At 38.5% G+C, this 20970-nt stretch overlaps 1 non-coding gene across 1 annotated transcript; it reads right to left on the bottom strand.

Moving 5' to 3' along the window:
• Positions 1-8941: 8941 nt before the first annotated feature.
• LOC122727005 lies at positions 8942-9048 on the bottom strand. The gene has a single exon (XR_006352987.1). It is a non-coding gene; the product is annotated as a U6 spliceosomal RNA (small nuclear RNA).
• Between the last annotated feature and the right edge of the window lie 11922 nt (positions 9049-20970).

Here is a 20970-nt window from a genome sequence, read left to right as displayed (position 1 = left end):
CCAGCTTTGTCACAGATGTTGCAGAGTGCTATATATGAAATCGATGCTTAATAAATACTTGTTGAATGAGCTTGAATGGATTTATTAAAACCTAATGTACCTATAAATATACTTTTTACTTATTGGACAGGGCCCACCATGGACTGAGGCTTGAGGTCCCACATGGTGCAGACTTTGAGGGCCAAGAAACAAGGATGGTCATGAGTCATTGATGATGGTCATTGAGGGAGTGGCCAGAAGTATTTCATTAATCATGTATAGCAAAGGAAGGTTCTGCTACCAGAGGTATGGGTTGCTAAGCAATCAGTCAGCAAACATTTATTAAGTGCCTACTATGTGCCTGAAACTATTCTAAGCAATAGAGATACAAAGCAGAGGAGTTAGAGGCAGGGGATGGGTCAAAAGTACGATTGTCTAAGAATAATAGTTTCTGAAGGATATGGAGAGAGATATAATCTGGGACATATGGAAGGTTCAGACACTGGAAGGGCAAAGAAGGGAAGATGAAGAGGATTTGTGTTTCCTGAAACATTCAAGATTATTTGCATCACTTGGCATCTTGCAAGTGCATGCACGAATCCCTTCTTGAGCCTAGAAGGCTGGTTCTACCTTCAGGCTTCTAAATTATCTTCAGCTGGACAGCTCCCTGCTGCCTCAAAGAGAAGTATCCATCTCCATCAAGCAAAGGATAATACAAAGCCTTCTTAAAAAAAACCGGAAACAAAACTTGGACGGGGGGAAGGGTGGCATTTGCTCATATATATCAAGGCCAAGAAATGTTTCCAGAAAATATTCAACTGAACTATAATAAAAATATAATCAAAATTTCATTGTTGAAAGAATCTAACTTTTTGATAGAATGATTTAAAAACCGACCCATTCTTTCCACCAAATTCTTTTAGAAGGGCATGAGATCTTGGTGTCTTGGAACCAGAAGAAACACATTTTGCTGGCTTGCTATCTTTGGCTGCTAGGATATCAGTGATCATTAAAAAATGGAATGTGGATGGTGGGAAAATAGAACCTCAGGACTCAAAAAAGGATTAAGAAGGATTTCAAATGACAAGAATCTATTACATCACAGGAAGGAATCAAAGCCATGGAATTATGCATGTATAATAAAGATGGAAACTTTGGGTCCATTAGGTTATTCTTTTATTAGCAGTTAATTCATGGGAACTCCTCTTAGTAGGGTAAACCCAAGACAAAATTGTGAAGGACGCAGTTGATCCTTCTTGCCTTCTGGGCCAGTCTTAGATTTGGAGCTCTGTGTTTAAGGTTAGACAGTAAAATCTAAATGCTCCCACTTAATACCTATGTGACTTTGGTCATTAAGTTCCTTCATTGGAAAAATAAAGAGGATTGAACAAGAAGATTGCTAAGGATCACCTAGCTCTAACTCTTCTGTTAACTGTTAAATGGTTGCCAACTGTTCTTAATCAGGTGTCTTTTCAGAAGCAGGGAATGGTGTAAAGTCCAGATCCTGAGATGCAAGATACCACCATTTGTTAATTTCCAGCATGTAAATGCACATACTAAAAGTGTGATAGCTCTTGTGAGCCAGTATAAGCCATATGTGGCACACTCCTGACCCTAAATTATTCTTTTATTTCCTTAATGAGTTCTTTTGCTCTAGTTCTTTGGAGGACCTCAATGGTTATATGTTACAGCCTTCTCACACAGACCTTGCACCTTTCCATTGTGTGATGTTGATATTTATTCCTTCAAAGATATGAGTATTGCAGATTTGCTGCCATGGAGCAACACTGGCAAAAAGTTTATATTGAAAAATGTGGGTCTCTGCTGTTACAGGACACTTAGGGTCATTAAAAGTGTTTTGCAATTTCCCCAAAAGCAGTTCAGCCTACTCTCCTCCTTTTCAACACTGGACCCAGTTTGTTGTCCATCTGTATTATCTATCTCAGATGGTCATGCTGTTGGGACAGTTCAAGAGGGTGTCTATTCAGATGTATGTTGAAATCTGGGCGATTAGACATTCTTCATCCCTTTGGTCTTTCCTGTGTTGGACAGGCCAAACTCCTTTGAGTGATTACAGATCTCTTTCAGTGAGCTCTGCAATGTGTTTGGGTTTGATGAATTCACCACAATGTCATCCCCAAACAAAAACATCTGAAAGATTTAACCATTAATTTAATATTAACTGTTAAAAATGAACATAATATTTAGAATGAATAAAAAAATGAAATCTTTAAATTTATAGACACGTGTGTATTTGGATTCAACAAACATCTGAATTCCTACTGCATGCAGGACTTGAACCTAGTTCTTCCTGACACCAAGACTAGCTCTCTATAGACTTTACCTCTCACTCTGGACAAGTAACCCTGAATTATATGAGCCAGGGTAGATCGCTTAATCTTTTTCTTTTCTTTCTTTCTTCATTTCTTTCTTTTTTTTACTGGGCAATGAGGGTTAAGTGACTTGCCCAGGGTCACACAGCTAATAAGTGTCAAGTGTCTGAGGCCGAATTTGAACTCAGGTCCTCCTGAATCCAGGGCTGGTGCTTTATCCACTGTACCACCTAGCTGCTCCCAGGTCACTTAATCTTTAACCGACTCTCTAAGACTATAAATTTCAGAACAAGTACTAATCTTCCTTAATGGAGGGAGTTCCTCACACAGAACTCTCTATACTGATGAAATCCAGCAATAAACTCATTATGCTGTATACTTCATCATAGTACTGAGGGGCTGTCCCTCTCTGTCTGCATCAAAGCACCTGCCCTAGGATCAGCTTCCACAAGCTTTTGGATCTGACTCTTCTTCCTTTTGGAAGATCTTTGAGAAGCAATACCAGGTAATTTGCATAGCCAAATCCAGCTGCCATGAAATCAGTTAGCCAATAAACATTTATTAAAAACCCTATTATGTGCCAAGGCCTGTGCTAAGTACTGGAGGAATACAATGAAAGGCAAAAGATAGGCCCTGACCTCGACGAGATTGCAATCTAATGGGAAAGATAACATAGACAACTTTGTACAAGTGTTAAGGGCTAAAATTCTAGCTAAACTGTCTAAAATATCTAATGAGTAGTCGCCAATAAATTATAAGCTTTAGCAAGAGTTAGACTTTTAAGCATTTATTAAGGAGAATAAGAATTTGGTAAAGAGAGAGAAAGGCCTAGATTTCTATCTATTAAAGGGAGAGCACATTTCTAGCTCCCTTCTCCACCAGAGTCCAGAGGAAAAGAGCCCGAGACTGAGCACCAGTCTCTTCCTTCCTCCTCCCACTAGCCCGCGTCACTTCCTGACTCCTGGTCTTGCCCTCAAAGACCTTCGCTTCATGGGCAGAACTCTTCTACATTAAGTCTCCAGCAGGTGGCGTCATTCCGATCGTTACACAAGCATGTTTTCTACAGGAAAAATTGGAGATAATCGATGGCATTGAGGGGGTTGAAGAAAGGCTTCTTATAGAAGGTGGCATTTTAGCTGAGACTTAAAGGAAGACAGGATATCTTGGAGGCAGAGATGAAGCAAGAGAGAATTCCAAGCAGGAGAGGGCCAGTGAAAATGCCTGGAGGCAGAGTCAAGATGGCAGAGGAAAGACATTAAACACCCAGAGCTCCTGATACAGTTACCACAAAAACAGCAATAAAAGAATCACTGGAGCAGAAAAACCCACAAAAATACAGGCTGAGATTATTTTCCATCTATAGATAGATTACAGGGGGCCATACTGGGCTACGAGAAAAGTCCAACCCCAAGATCACGCCAACAGAGACCCCAGGCATGCCACACTGGAGGAATTTACCCCAGAGCTTCTGAATCAGCTACAGCACCAGTGTCTTCTGGAACTGAGTGTGTGGTCGGGTGAGAGGGCTGAATGGCTGGCCGGGGGGGGGGGGGGGGGACGGGAAGTGCAGGGGTATCAGCGGGACCTAGGAAGGAATTTGGCTGTCCCACCCCAGCAGGGAACCAGGAAGAAATCCTGAGTGGCAGGAAGCCCAGGTGGGGGAGGGGAGCAGGATCATCAAAGCTAGGAAACACACCACAGAAAGCTTTGCTGGTTGGTTGTTTAGTAAGTATGCTTGAGGTTATCTTTGGACCAGAGAACAGGCCAGGCGAGAGTAAAACCTGCCCTCCCTCAAACCAAAACACCTGGAACCCTCTGAAGCTGGGAATAGTAATGTGGCCAAGAAGCAGGGCCCCCCAGTGGAGAGTTTAAAGTCAAGTAAAAGATAAGCAAGCAAAGAAAGTTCAGAATTATAGAAAGTTTCTTCAGCAACAAGGAAGATCAAGGTGCACCCTTGGAAGATGAAATCAACCACAGGGCCCCTACATCTAAAGCTTCCAAGAAAAATATGAACTGGTCTCAGGCCATGGAAGCTCTCAAAAGGGACTTTGAAGAAAAAGTAGGAGAGATAGAAGGAAGATGTAGAGAGAGGGAGGAAAGAACAGAAAGAGAAATGAGAGTGATGCAGGAGAGTCATGAGAAAAAAGTCAACAGTTTGAAAAGTTAAATGGAAAAGGAGATAAAAAAAGCTGTCTGATGAAAATAATTGCCTAAGAATTAGGATTGAACAAATGGAAGCTAGTGACCCTATGATAAACCAAGACATGGTAAAACAAATCCAATTGAATGAAAAAATAGAGGGCAATGTGAAATATCTCCTTGGAAAAACAGCTGACCTGGAAAATAAATCCAAGAGAGATAATTTGAAAATCATTGGACTACCTGAAAACCATGACCAAAACAAAAGCTTAGACACCATCCTCCAAGAGATTATGAGGGAAAATTGCCCTGATATTCTAGAAGCAGAAGCTAAAGTAGAAATTGAAAGAATCCACCAATCACCTCCTGAAAGAGATCACAAAAGGGAAACCTCCAGGAATATTATAACCAAATTCCAGAACTCCCAGGTCAAGGAGAAAATATTGCAAGCAGCTAGAAAATGCCTGGAGTTGGAAGTGACCCGCAAAGGAGGCCAGTGTCACTGTCCCAAAAATTACATGATGGGCTGGGGTGGTAGGGAGGAGAGTAAGGTATAAGAAATAAGGTGGAGGAATATGAGAGACAAGAAGGCAATTAAATGATAGTGAGTTTCTCTCTGAACCCCCAAAAGACTCAGTGGGAAGTATTGGTGTAAGTGGGAAGCACAACATATAGATGCTGGGAAAAGGAAGCAGTCAATGGCCATGGAGTCACCATGAGCTGCCCCAGAGTCAAAAATAGAATTATTGGGGTGACCTAAGAAAACAGTCTTTGCACAGTATACCAGAACAGACCTTTTGTATAAAGGGAATGTGAACCCTGGGTGTGAAGCAATAGAAGGTTAAAATAGGCTAGAGTCATTCTAGCCCCTGAGTCATAAAAGAGCAGTTACTGTCAGCCAAAGCTCCAGGGTATTTGCTCCACAGGCCAGTTGTCATAAAAGTAGTGATGCCAGAAAAAAAAAGTAGTGATGCCCATAATCAGTGCCATCCTTTCATGAGCAAGCCAAACAGTAGCAAGTAGTTTCATCTAATCTGAGTTTAGAAACTATTATTTCTTTGGAATAACCTGTACTGATATGTAATGTGTATTTATGTATTTTCAAACTGAGATATCATTGACAAAAAGTCCTTGCCTAAAACCAGTAAGATTTGTTTACATTCTTGTTATGATGTAGTTCTGTTGCATAATAAAAGCATATGTGTCTTCAGTCCATTTTGAGCTTGTCTGCTTCAGGGTCAGTGCCTTCTCTACTGAACCATTTCCAGCAGATGAGATATTTGCATTTCTGAATTGTACTTACCTTCTTGGGGTACAAGAATATGAAGAGGGATGACTCTTCCTCTGGCCTTCATGTCACATTGATCTGAGTAGAATTGGCCTGGAACCCTATACCACCCTATTTATTTTTTGGATTCATAGGAGTAGTTGCCTCACTGGCTAAGGTTTTAACCCAATCAGTGGTGTCATCAGAGAGCAAGATTTTAGGCCAGGCCTCCACAACTACCACTGGGGTCTCAGATTACATGATGATCCTCATGTCTATTACTCTGGCTGGCATTCCTTGAGTTTGCTGTCCCCCTGCTGCTCAACTCCATGATACAGATGATAAATTAATTGTCTTCTTCTTCTTCTTCTTCTTCTTCTTCTTCTTCTTCTTCTTCTTCCTCCTCCTCTTCTTCTCCTCCTCTTCCTCCTCCTTCTCCACCTCTTCCCACTCTTCTTCCTCTTTTTCTTCTTTCATTTCTGTATAATTATCACAAACTACTATATTAATATAAGAAAATCCACATGACAGTCATTTAAAGAGTTTTTTTTTAATTGACATATAGTAGTGTTTAAATTTAAATGGATGTCACCCATGGAGGGCCTTTTGATTATACTCTTGGATCTTAACTATTTCATAGGCTCCATGCAGAAACAAAAGATTAGTTGTGTTCTATAGAGTGGCATGAGACTATTGTCAGTCTTCTCATTTCTTCTTTCTTTTTCATTTTCTTCCTCTTCTTTCTTTTCTTTCTCTTCTTCTACATTTATATAAAGCCTTAAATTTTGCTTGTGCAAAAACTTTTTAATTTAATGTAATCAAAATTATTCATTTTGCATTTCATAATGTTCTCTATTTCTTGTCTGGTTATAAATTCTTCCCTTCTCCATAGATGATAGATAACTATTCCTTCCTTTCCTAATTTGCTTATGGTATCACCCTTTATGTCCAAACCATATACTCATTTTTACTTTATTTTGGTATATGGTGTGAGATATTGGTCTATGCCTGGTTTCTGCCATACTATTTTTCAGTTTTTCCAGCAGTTTTTGTCAAATAGTGAGTTTTTATCCCAGAAGCTGGAGTCTTTGGGTTCATCAAACAGTAGATGACTTCTGTGTCTTGTGTACCTAACCTATTCCACTGATCTACCACTCTGTTTCTCAGCAAGTACAAAATAGTTTTGATGATTGGCACATTATAGTGTAGTTTTAGATCTGGTATAGTTAGGCCACCTTCCTTTGTATCTTTTCATTAATTCCCTTAATATTCTTGATCTTCTGTTCTTCCAGACGAATTTTGTTATTTTTTTTCTGCTCTATAAAATAATTTTTGGTAGTTTAATTCATATGTTCCTTGGAGTTTGCAAAGTAATGTATAGATCATATTAGTTTTTATTGACTGCCATAGTAAATTTGTTCGTATTGAACTTTCAGTCTACTAACACCCTCATTTCTTTTTCAGATAAACTTCTATGAAACCATGCCTACCCCATATTGTAGTCGGGATGATTTTTTTTTAATCCAAGGGTAAAAGTTTATACTTTTTCCTGTTTATATTCATATTATTTGATTTGGCCTAATCCTCCAACCTGCTGAAATCTATTTTTGGATCCTGATTCTATCATCCAACATGTTAGCTTGTCATTCTTACTTTTAATCATCTAGTAAATTTTGCTATCCATGCCTTTATCTAAGCCATCAGTTAAAAATGCAGCAATTTCCCCATTCTCCATGATCTTTCTTTCAAATATCAATGATACTAACTCTGGTTCAGCCAGCACATATATTAGTTCTTACCTATTACTTGATCCTCAAACTCATTTTCTCTTTCTCTTTCCCAAGTATACATTGGCAGGTTCTCAACCCCACCTGTAACTTATACCTCCTATAAAATGAATATGGAAGCAGCTTGGGTGTTGAGACATTCTGAAAAGCTTTACTCACAATGCCTTCTAAACTGCCGTGTGATGCAATGAAGTATGGCCAAAGCCTAGGCCTTAAGTCAGTAGATAAGAAAGGTAGGTAGAAGTAAATCCATTTGAATAACTTTTTTTTTTTTTAGTGAGGCAATTGGGGTTAAGTGACTTGCCCAGGGTCACACAGCTAGTAAGTGTTAAGTGTCTGAGGCCGGATTTGAACCCAGGTACTCCTGACTCCAGGGCCAGTGCTCTATTCACTGCGCCACCTAGCCGCCCCCATTTGAATAACTTTTTATGGTTGCTAACCAAAACATTGGGTATCCCTTTTTCCTATATAAAAACAACAGTTCCATTTTTCTTCCCAGTTCAGTTTCAGGCTTTGATTGTGGCACACATGAAGTAACTATAATAGAAAACAGAGACTGGATTCTTCAAAATCCTCTCATTTAAATATCTTTTTAACATTCTTAGTATTCAGTTTATACAAAGATTTATATGCTTATATGAAGGAACTCAGTTCCATATGTTCTTTTGAAAATCACTAAGTAGACATTTGTAAGTATGAACGCTTAAAAACTAGCTAAGAACTTAAGTATGGCCTTTCATTTGGTCCCCTACATGTGTTTACAGTGCTATGACTGCAATCCAGATGAAGGAGAGAATACAGGCAGTTCTCTCATTGATAAAGAGCTTGTTTACCCACACAACTTAAAGAGAATGATAACCTCATCACATGGGGTAGAACCTCTGTGGCAAATATTTGCGAGTATATTGATGAAAGTCACACAGGACATGAAGGAATGGATGGGTTGTAATTATGTGTTATTGGAGAAAATACTCCTATTAATAAAATCATAGATCCTTTGGAATGCTGAAATGTTTTCCTAGAAAAGGCATCCCTGGAACAGGACCTATCACATAGATGTCTATTGAACTGAATTGAATTGAGTCTTTCACACGCACCCCCAAATATTACTATAACAGGGAACTAAATTTCTTACTAAGACCAAGATGGTCAACTTTATTTTGTAAAAGGTTACAGGCACCATGTTTAAATAACTTTATAAGTATAATACCCAAATGCTAGCTAGTACAAAAATTTCCAAAATATGGTACTATATGAAACTCTCTCTATATTGTGATCTTGTTTGTAATTTGAACCTGGTTTTCATTATAGGAAGCTAAGAACACTTTCAGTGGTATCATGAGTTTCAGAATGCCTCATCCTCCTTTTTCTCCTCCTCCTCCATCTCCATCTTCTTCTTCTCCTTCTCTTCCTTCTTCTCTTTCCTTCTCTCTCTTAAAAATATGGAATTCTTCACAAATTTTCATGTCATCCTTGCTCAGGGGCCATGTAAATGGTCTCTGTATCTTTCTGATTTGAGTATAAGTGTAGTCAAAAAAAGCACCAGACAGATTCTACAAGGGAGTCTGATGGCTCTTTTAAGAACTTAAGGAGACTTAAAAGTACTTACTTATTAATCCCTTTTTGATAAACTGATACAGAGATGTATTTTTTTTTTGGTGAGGCAATTGGGGTTAAGTGACTTGCCCAGGGTCACACAGCTAGTAAGTGTCAAGTGTCTGAATCCAGATTTGAACTCAGGTCCTCCTGACTCCAGGGTTGGTGCTCTATGCACTGTGCCACCTAGCTGCCCCAGATTTTTTTTTAATGATCCTATTTTTCTCATTATAAATTTCCCTATAATAATTGTAGGTCTTAGTGAAGAGATTGTTGGATTTTATGTGTATTCAGAGTTGGCATCCAAACCTAAAAAAATCATCTAGCAAGCAAATGTTAATCTGTATATTAGGGGCAGCTAGATGGCACAGTGGATAGAGCACTGGCCCTGGATTCAGAAGTACCTGAGTTCAAATCCGGCCTCAGACACTTAATACTTACTAGCTGTGTGACCCTGGGCAAGTCACTTAACCCCAATTGCCTTACTAAAACAAAACAAAACAAAACAAAAAAACCAATCTGTATATTACCTGCTATATGTACCTTCGGCACATATACACTTTAAATTTATTTAGTGATTATAAACAGGAAGGTACTTTTACATATATTATGTTACTTGATCCTTATAATAATCCTTTGAGTTATAGATGGCAAGTATTATTATTCCCATTTTATGAATGAGGAAGCTGAGACTTTAGGATAAGTATTCTTAACCTGGGGTCTGTGTATGGTTTTTTTTTAATAGATTCGTATGCTGTATTTCAATATAATTGGTTTCCTTAGTAATTCTATGTGTTTGTTTTATGCAGTTAAGACAATTATTCTGAGGAAATGTCCATAGGCTTCACCAGATTGCCAAAGGGGTCCATGACACAAAAAAGGATAAAGATTAACACCTGTCTAAGAAATTAAATGACAGTTTTTGAGCAGAGGAGCCGGTTCTCAGACCCAAATCTTCTGAGCTCCATTCTAATGTTTTTTCCACTACCCCATGATGCCTCTCAATATGGGTAGAATAATATCATGAAGATAGTGAGTGAAAATCTTTTTAAGCCAAATATTGCCTCCATGGGGCAGTTAGAACCTTCTGAAAAGGAAAAGATTTGGAATTTCAGACTGGAGTTGAACTTTTGGTTATTACATGGTTTTAAATTGTAATTTCTTCCTCAAGATGGTGAAGGTTGGGGATGAGGTTGAAATGAAATCTGACTAAATGAAAGTTTAATGAAATAACTGTATGAATCATCATTATAAATCAAATTTCCATTAATGTATGTATGGCATTTGGTCCTAAGGAAAGAGTCCTTGCAAAAATACAAAAAAAATCACTTGGGGTTTCAATCAAGTTGAAAGCATATGAAAAACAGTTCAAGATATCCAATAAGCCAATTTTATAAAGGACAAGACATGCATATGGATATGAACACTTGATCTTCAGGATTTACACACATAAATCTAAGTTACCAACTACTTGCACTGATAAAAATAACTGGTCATTATATAGCACTTTAAAATTTGTAAAGTGCTTTACTTATGTTACCTTCTTTGAGCATCACAACAACCCTTTAAGTCCACCAAGTATTATTACCATCCTTCATAGCTGAGAGGGCAGCTGGGTGGTGCATTGGGCTTGGAACCAGGAAGACTCATCTTCATGAATTCAAATCCAGCCTCAGACACTTATTAACTGTGTGACAAGTCACTTAACCCTGTTTGCCTCAGTTTCCTTATCTGTAAAATGAGCTGGAGAAGGAAATGGCAAACCACTTTAGTAGCTTTGCCAAGAAAACCCCATATGTGGTCACAGAGTTGGATACAACTGAAAAATGACTGAATTGAAATTCAACTCACTGGTTATTGGAAAAAGATTTAACATTGAGGGAAAGTTTCAGTATAACTGTGACTGACAGTCGTGTATTTTAAATTTTTTATTCATTCATTCATTTGTTTGTTTATTTGCGGGGCACTGAGGGTTAAGTGACTTGCCCAGGGTCACACAGCTAGTAAGTATCAAGTGTCTGAGGCCAGATTTGAACGTAGGTCCTCCTGAATTCAGGGCTGGTGCTTTATCCACTGCACCACCTAGCTGCCACTTGTCATTTTGTTTTGTTTTGTTTTTTTCGTGAGGCAATTGGGGTTAAGTGACTTGCCTAGGGTCACACAGCTAGTAATTGCTAAGTGTCTGAGGCCGGATTTGAACTCAGGTCCTCCTGACTCCAGAGCCAGTGCTCTATCCACTGCACCACCTAGCTGCCCCCTGGTCATTTGTTTTAATCCCAGTCATCCTAACTTTTGTTTTGCCAGTGGACTTCAATAACTCTGGAAGGAGGAGTGAGGCTGATGATTTTGTGCAACTCTGCCTCACTCAAATTCAATTCACATGTGAGTAAAGCCATCGCCTTACGATGTCATTGGTCTTCTTCAAAAACAAAGGACAAAAAATAACAATATGCTTATGCTTTATATATATGCTATATTTTATGCTAAATATGTGTTATGTTATATTATCTTATTGATTTTTCCCAACAACCACATGAGGTATGTACTACAAGTATTATTATCCCTGTGTTATAGTTGAGGAAGTTAAAGTTTTGAGATATTCTGTGATTTGTCCATGGTCACACAACTAGAAAGTCAGATTTCTCCTGACTCATAAGGACATTTCTTTTTTTTTTAACATCTCCCCACCAAATGCTTCTGTTTTATATTCATAAATACTTTAATGTAAATCCTAAAAGTACCAAATATGGAAAAGAAATTTCCTCTCCTTTTATTGGGACTCCTTTGAATCTTTTTTAATCAAGATATCTATGGAGGCAAGAGCAGTGGCTATCTTAAACTTGAATCTTATTACTAGAATAAAACTAATTTCAAATTCCAAAAACGGAAGGAAGATCCAAATTCCATATCTAAAGATAAGGCTCTGAACTCAAACCAAGAAAATCTGTGTTGGTCAGTAAGTTTAAATCATATCTGACCATCATTTGTTTCCCATTAACTGTAGCATTCCCAGTGGATAAACAGAATTTCCCATTCAGCATGAGAAAACAGAAAGCAGCCACTCACCAAATAAACATTTCCTCTCCAAAAAGACCACTCAGAAAATGCTATAAATGGGATTCAGAGAAACTTGTCACAGATGGGCTTTGCACAGACATTTAAAAAATAATAGTAAGCAGAAAAATGAAAAATCCAGTCCTTGGATAGCAAGGTATTATTTCCCAACCTTCCTCCCAAAATAAGGTAAACATTTCCAAATAAATGATTTTGAAATGGACTAGTGTCACATAGAATGAAAGAAAGTAGATAGATTACAATATGTTCAAAGGAGGGAAGAAAGGAAGGAAAGAAAAGGAAAGGGAAAAGCATTTAAAAAATTCTTAATATGTGCCTATAACTGTGCTAAGTGCCAGGATACAAATATAGGCAAGCAAGACAATCACCCCCAAGGAGTTTATATTTTAAAAGGGGAAGACAAGATATCCAGTGGCATAAGATTTGGAAGTGGGATGTAGCAGAGGGTACATGCATTTAAGAATAGCTTGTAGATGTCCAAGAAGTGTTGTGGTGGGACTAGAACCAGGAAAGATCAGTTGAAAACTCTCCAATTGGAAATCGGGGTCCAAGCTGAAAGAGATAGAGGACAAAAAACAGTCCAGAGTATAAGTGGTATAGTTTGGACATGCCTTGGAAATGTCATGGTAGCTTCTGAGCCTGAGAAAACCCCTAACCTAATACTTTGAGAACAGGCTGGGGAGAGTGAACCATCCTAGAGAGAGTGAAGATGTTGGGGTTTCAAGATAGATACCATGCTTGGGCTAGATATCTAAGATGAAAGTTCACCAATCAAAGCCCAGAGTCTGAGTTTTTAATACTTAAAAACAGATAAATAAAAGCAGTTATCCACTAAAAAGATAATCAACCTAGCATAGCAATAGATTTATACTGTCTTTTCCAAAGTTTCCTTAACCATGAAATTGGAAGTAATAAAGATCTACTCTCCTGATTCTGCCCAGAACTCTGTATGAGCTCAGAAGATCCTTCCTAGGTTTCTCTGAATTAATTTTTTCTTCCTTATGACACAGTAATACTCCATTACTTTCATATATCATCATTTATTTAGCCATTCCCCAATTGATGGATACCCATTTTGCTTTTTGTTCTTTGCTACAATAAGAAGTACTAAAGCACTGCTGTCGATCTATTTGTTCATATGAATTCTTTTTCTCTGTGTTTAGTCTCCTTAGAGTATATACCCAGGAGTGATATAACTGGGTCAAAGGGCATACACACATAGTGATGGAGTGGCGATATAATGAGCAGTGCTAACTCCTCCCATTTGCCACATACCCTTTCCCCATTACCAACCAGATGCTTCTTCTCTGCAACAGGAAGCACCATCAAATAATCTGTAATTCTGTCCATCTTTTTCCTTTTTTTTTTTTCATCTCTGAACCCCCAGCCAGGGACAGGAGTCTTACAAAACATTCAAGATTTGATCTTTCTTTTTCTCTTCTATGGAGATACTTCCCCCTCAATTGCCTCCTCCCAGCTGCATTCTCAATAAGAATATACAGGTTAGGAGAAATCCTCTTATTAATACTATTTATAAATATAGAATAAACATTTAAAACAAAGACAGTCTTTTTCAAGCCCAGAGATAAAGGCTACAGGTTTCCATGAGGGAAGCCAATGGGAGGAAGGAAATACGGAGTCACCATCTTGGAGTTTATAGTGAGGGAGGAAGGATGGATTCAGCAACAGAGCAAGATACTATCAGCCCCCCATCGGTGCCCTACCTCATCCTCTTCTTTTTTGTGTGTGAGGCAATTGGGGTTAAGTGACTTGCCCAGAGTCACATAGCTAGTAAGTGTCAATTGTCTGAGGCTGGATTTGAACTCAGGTCCTCCTGAATCCAGGGCCAGTGCTTTATCCACTGCTCCACCCAGCTGCCCCTTTAAAGGAATTTTTTTTTTGAGAGGCAATTGGGGTTAAGTGACTTGCCCAGGGTCACTCAGCTAGTAAGTGTTAAGTGTCTGAGGCTGGCTTTAAACTCATAGCTGAATTGCCCTTTAAATTGACAGGGAGCTATGAAAACTTATTACCATCAGAAAAATGCTTTGTGAACCTTAAAGTGCTTCAAAATTATGAGTTATGGTTATTAATTAATAGGAAGATCAGCTGACGTGGCAGCAGGATGATGTACCTTTGGGATCAAAGCAGCCTTACTTCTAGGCCTATGTATTGCCTAAAAGATAGATCACTTGGGGTTGTTTGGTTTGACCAAATGTTTACAGTTAGTACAATTCCATAATTGTTCTGTTACTGAGTGTATAAACAGAGATTTAGGAAGCTTATAAATCATGCCTTAAATCTGTTACTATGTATAGTAGAAGCTGTCTGGAATTGTGCTTGACTTTTCCCATGCATTCTTTTATAAAGGAAAACCTGAGAATATTGAGTGGGGTTTGATAGTGGAAGGGCCTGGCACAGGCCAGGAGAGTAGAAAACATACCTTTCCTTAAATCATACCACCTTGGAAAAACCAAAAACCTACAATTCCCTAGAAGTATCTTTGAAGACAGCTGCACAGACCCCCTGAAACTTGGGACAGTATGCCCTCCACCCTGGAAACAGTGCCCCACTTTAACAAAAAGTTAAAAATTTAAAAATGGGCTAGGAAAATGAGCAAACAAAAAAAATTCTGACCATAGAAAGTTACTATGGTGACAAGGAAGATAAAAATATACCCTTAGAAGAAGATAACAAAGTCAAAGCTCCTACATCCAAGGCTTCCAAGAAAAATATGAATTTGTTTCAGGTAATAGGAGGGTAAAAAAGAACTTTGAGGGGCGGCTAGGTGACGCAGTGGATAAAGCACCAGCCCTGGATTCAGGGCCTGTTCTCAGGTACTCAGGTACCTGAGTTCAAGTCAGGCCTCAGACACTTGACACTTACTAGCTGTGTGACCCTGGGCAATTGGGGTTAAGTGACTTGCCCAGAGTCACATAGCTAGTAAGTGTCAATTGTCTGAGGCTGGATTTGAACTCAGGTCCTCCTGAATCCAGGGCCAGTGCTTTATCCACTGCTCCACCCAGCTGCCCCTTTAAAGGAATTTTTTTTTGAGAGGCAATTGGGGTTAAGTGACTTGCCCAGGGTCACTCAGCTAGTAAGTGTTAAGTGTCTGAGGCTGGCTTTAAACTCATAGCTGAATTGCCCTTTAAATTGACAGGGAGCTATGAAAACTTATTACCATCAGAAAAATGCTTTGTGAACCTTAAAGTGCTTCAAAATTATGAGTTATGGTTATTAATTAATAGGAAGATCAGCTGACGTGGCAGCAGGATGATGTACCTTTGGGATCAAAGCAGCCTTACTTCTAGGCCTATGTATTGCCTAAAAGATAGATCACTTGGGGTTGTTTGGTTTGACCAAATGTTTACAGTTAGTACAATTCCATAATTGTTCTGTTACTGAGTGTATAAACAGAGATTTAGGAAGCTTATAAATCATGCCTTAAATCTGTTACTATGTATAGTAGAAGCTGTCTGGAATTGTGCTTGACTTTTCCCATGCATTCTTTTATAAAGGAAAACCTGAGAATATTGAGTGGGGTTTGATAGTGGAAGGGCCTGGCACAGGCCAGGAGAGTAGAAAACATACCTTTCCTTAAATCATACCACCTTGGAAAAACCAAAAACCTACAATTCCCTAGAAGTATCTTTGAAGACAGCTGCACAGACCCCCTGAAACTTGGGACAGTATGCCCTCCACCCTGGAAACAGTGCCCCACTTTAACAAAAAGTTAAAAATTTAAAAATGGGCTAGGAAAATGAGCAAACAAAAAAAATTCTGACCATAGAAAGTTACTATGGTGACAAGGAAGATAAAAATATACCCTTAGAAGAAGATAACAAAGTCAAAGCTCCTACATCCAAGGCTTCCAAGAAAAATATGAATTTGTTTCAGGTAATAGGAGGGTAAAAAAGAACTTTGAGGGGCGGCTAGGTGACGCAGTGGATAAAGCACCAGCCCTGGATTCAGGGCCTGTTCTCAGGTACTCAGGTACCTGAGTTCAAGTCAGGCCTCAGACACTTGACACTTACTAGCTGTGTGACCCTGGGCAAGTCACTTAACCCCCATTGCCCCACAAAAACCCAAAACAAAACAAACAAACAAAAAAGAACTTTGAAAATAAAGAGAAGTAGAGGAGAAAATGAGAAAAGAAATGAGTGATGCAAGAAAATCTTGGAAAAAAGGTCAACAACTTGGTAAAAGAGACACAAAAGAATACTGAAGAAAATAACACTAAAAAGCAGACTAGGCCAAATGGTAAAAGAGGTTCAAAAAGCCAATGAGGAAAGGAGTGCCTTGAAACACCAAACTGGCCAAATGGAAAAGGATGTACAAAAGCTGAGTGGGGTTCTTGCATACAATTTTGTATGTTTTTGAACAATATGAGGGGGATGGGCACAGTAAATCAGTGCTAAGAGACCTCACCATATGACAGTGGTTTGGTGGGTTATTCTAAAACAAGTCCTTTCTCTTCAGTGAATAATGTTATTAGAATTTTCTACCCATACCTCTCTTTCTTGTTCTTATTCTTATTGCTGTTCAGTTGTTCCAGTTCTTAATACTTTGTGACCCCATTTGGAGTTTTCTTGGCAAAGATACTGGAGTAGTTTGCCATTTCCTTCTCCAGATGACTTTATGGATGAGGAGACTGAGCAAATGGGATTGAGTGACTTACCCAAGGTCACACATCTAGATTTGAACTCAAGTCTTCCTGACTCCTGGCCTGGTGCCCTATCCATTGTACCACCTACCTGTCCCTGCACCTGACTTCATATGATTTCCTTAAATCTCCTGCAAGGGGCTGATGTGAAGCAGAGAAGGAACTCCCTTCCTCTTTCAATGACCCCTCATACAGATCCACCTGAAGTCAATCACCTATAGACAGGGATTTGCAGCTAATTTAGGAAAGCATTCCTCTAAAAAATGCATCACTGCTTCTTATGGTATTTCTGATCACTCATATTGATCGGTGTTCTCTTCCCCCCACCAACTAAATATGTTTGGGCAATTTAATTTCTCATGAAGTAAATAGTAATTTTTTCTTCAAGATGCTCTATCCTTGGAGTTTTCTGACACATTGATCCTTGGGAGGAACACAAGAATCACAAAATAATTCAACTTTTCAGAAATGGCCAAGTTGGCTTTCTCAAACTCCCCAACAGATCTTTTCTTATTCCTTCAGGTAGAAACTCCTTTGATCAGTGCAAGAAGTGGTTCTCCAACCCATGAAGATGACCTTACGTTTATTTTGCACTTATTCTTCTATAAACATGTTGTTATTCTACAATAGATATAACTTCCTAAAGGGGAGAAAATTTCATTTTTGCCTTTGTTTCCTAGCATAGTGGGCAGCCATATTGGTGGGGGGGGGAGTCCCACACCTATAATTTTATTGATTTGGGAAATTCTTCCAATCATGAATAACCAATATTTACATAATCATATATGAATACATATATGGACACACATGTATGTGCATAGATATAATTACCTCATTTGATTTTATTATCACAACAAACCTATGCAGTAGGTGCTATTATCATTTTCCAGAAAAGGAAACTGAGGCTGGGGGTCAAGGTGCTTTGCCCAGGATTACATAGCCAGCATCAGAGGAAGGACATGAAGCCAAGTGTTTCTGAAACAGTGGAGGGCTGTAATCAACATGCTATGCTGCCTCCCTTATCACAGTTTCTAGCACTTTGCTTCATACACAGTAGCAGCTTAATAAATGCTTCCACTTGTTCAATTGAAATCCCTTAATTTAATAATAACTAGCATTTCTATAACCCTTTGAGGTAAGGTTTTCAGGTGCTTCACAAATATCTCATTTTATCCTCAAAATAACCCTAGAAAGCACTTGCTGTCATCTCCCTTTTACAGATAAGGAAACTGAGAAAAAGAGAGGTAAAGTGACTTACTCAAAGACACAAGACTACTAAGTGTGTGAGGTCAGATTTGAACTCTGGTCTTCCTGACTGCAGATCCAGTACCCTATCCTAATAGAGAGGCAGGATGTATGGTGTGATGGAAAGAGTGCTAGTTTTGGAGTCAGAGGGCCTGCATTTAAATCCTGACTGCCACTTAATACCTTTTATGATACAGGATAAGGGGCCTTAGGCTCTCTTGGGACATCAGTTTTCTCTTTTTTTAAAGTGTGCACGCTTGACTAAACAGCCTCTAAAGTCCTTTATAGCTCTAGCTCTATATCTTTTATGGAACATACCTTTGACTTAATGCATTATACACAGAGCATATAGAAAGGCCAAGAAGAGACTCTAGTCCTCCCTTTCTAAAAGCATTCCTTAGTGTGTCTAAGAAGCTCTCCTTACATTCAAAGAATAGCACAGCTTTGGCCACTCTTCATCTGTTCCATGTTGAATTTTTTTCTGAAGACCTTGAAGAAAATTGGAATGATTTCTCACTGATGTGGTCATGTAGAATTCTTTCCTCATGAGTTGTACATGATGCCTGATGTTCCTTGTTCTCAGATTCCCCTTTGCAAAGTGTGCCATTTATATTGTTTTCTGACTCGCTGCTAGTTTTTACAAAGCTGATGATCCCCCTATTTACTAACCAATATTCCTCTTTATGAGAGGCAGTGTGGTATTGTGGGCAAAGAGCTGGCCTCAGAACCAGGACAGTGTGGCCTTTGACATATACAGGCTATGGGGACTATGGACAAATCACTCAACCTCTCCATGCCCCAAGCAACTCTCTAAGACTTTAAGTCTTAAAGTAGTTCCAGATTTGCATTGATAGAGTTGCTAATGGGGTAGTCCTATACACTGACGAATTCATATGCCTAGGACAGAAAACAAATAAACAAAACCCTTCACAACTTTTTATGCCTGGGGTATCTGCATTCTTGCTATGGATTTGCCTCAAAGGAAGTTGGACCTCTGGAAATTTACTATCCACCTCTTGAGAAATTAAAATATTACCCATATTACAGATATTTTAGTTGGTAAGGGGGAGAAACATTGATCACTCATGGTAATCAGAAATGCCATAAGATGCCAAGATGTGTTTTTAAACATTAAAGAGATTATAGAAAGAGTATTAGGAAAGTCAAATGGCTAAGGCATTACTGAGACATGTATTTAATAATATTTAAGCAGGTACATGGTCTCTATAGCTGTTCTATGTCCCTTTAACAAACACGTTCTTTCTAGACCAAAAAAGTGTTTTGAATGTTCTTTTATCTCGTTTTCTTTTCTTTCTTTTTTTTTTTTTTTTGGTATGTATTTAAGGATTCTTGGGAGATTTCAGAAAATAAACAATTAAGATATTCCAGGAAAGTATCTTGTCTTGTTGAAACTTATGGCTGGATGGGAAAGAAGAAGCACTGTTATATACCTCCAACAAAAAAACATCTGGATCATGCTCTATCCTATAGCCACAAAAAAAGCATTTAGAGTCATAGTTAAGACAACTTGCAAAGTTGTGGCTTTAAAAAAAAATCTTTATTAAAACTAAACTTAATCTCCAAACAATTTTGAACAGTAGTAAAATTTGGCATCCTTGGTTCCCAGCTGCAAGGTTGATTTGGCTTGGGAGTGCATGGTCCCCCTTCAATTTAGCCACTGCAAAATCAGGAACTAACCCTCATGAATACATCATAATGTGTGTGTGTGTGCTGATGCAATAAGGAAAACCCCAGAGCCTAGGTGGCACAGCAGATAATGGGCTAAACTTGGAGTCAGAAAGACCTGGGTTTGATTCCTGCCTTAAATACTTATTAGCTATGTAACCCTGGGCAATTCACTCAGCCTCAGTTTCCTCACCTGTAAAATGGGGGATAATGGTAATACCTACCACCCCGGGTTATTGTGAGGATTAAATGAGTTAACATATGTAAAAATTATTTAACTCCTTTATAACCCTTATTTTCCTCATATTAAAACAGGAGTAATAATAAAACTCTGCAAACCTTAAAGTCCCACATAAATGTTGGTGCTACACTGCTGCCATTAAGTCATCAGTTCTTAGAAAGGAGCACATCTCATAAGTTCTCTCCACCCTCTAGCCACAATCTGATTCTTGGAACTCCAAAATCACCACCTGTTTCCTTTAGGTTTGCAGGAACATTTGCCTCCTGGGTGCTTTTGAGGATCTTGCTTTTCTTTCTGTCAATCAGCTAGGTTCTGAAAGGCAACTGTATTGCTAATTATTCCCATTTTTGGTCTAGAAAACAGAAGGAGGAATAACACCCAGAATGAATTGTGGGTGTTTTCTAGTTCTATGAATAGAACTCTGGAAAGGAAAGGAAGGCACCTATTTTTTTTTCTCTTTGAAAAATACATTGGTATGAATGAATGAATCCAGTCTTTTTTTTTTTTTGACATTTGAAATAACATTAATCACAAACCTCCTTTAATATGAAGGGAAATAAAATCCATTTGCTTCCTCAGCGTGGAAAAAAAAGGCTTGACTGTTCTGTGATGGCCCAAGAGTATAAAAAGGAGGGAAAAATTAATACCTTTTATTGGATAGATTCCAAATAGTAAAAATATCGCAATAAGATACATGGGGAATTTTAGCTATCATGCAATAAGAATTGAAAAGTTTTCCAGATATTTTTGTCCCCTTAACTGGTTTATTTCTCATATAGGTCAAGTATATGGCTTTGACACTAAATCAACCTGTATCCATTTCTGTTTTCTTTTTAAAAGTTTTTGTTTGGTCGGTCCATAAAACTTCATATACTTCATCACACTATAGGTTTTTTGTTTGTGTCAATCATATAATTGAAAACAGTTGGTGTTCTTTAGAGTCTGTCCCTGTTTGACTAAGA

The sequence above is a fragment of the Dromiciops gliroides genome, chromosome 4 (genome assembly GCF_019393635.1).
Source record: "Dromiciops gliroides isolate mDroGli1 chromosome 4, mDroGli1.pri, whole genome shotgun sequence".
NCBI classification, from domain to species: domain Eukaryota; kingdom Metazoa; phylum Chordata; class Mammalia; order Microbiotheria; family Microbiotheriidae; genus Dromiciops; species Dromiciops gliroides.
This window is presented reverse-complemented; position numbering and strand designations above follow the sequence as displayed.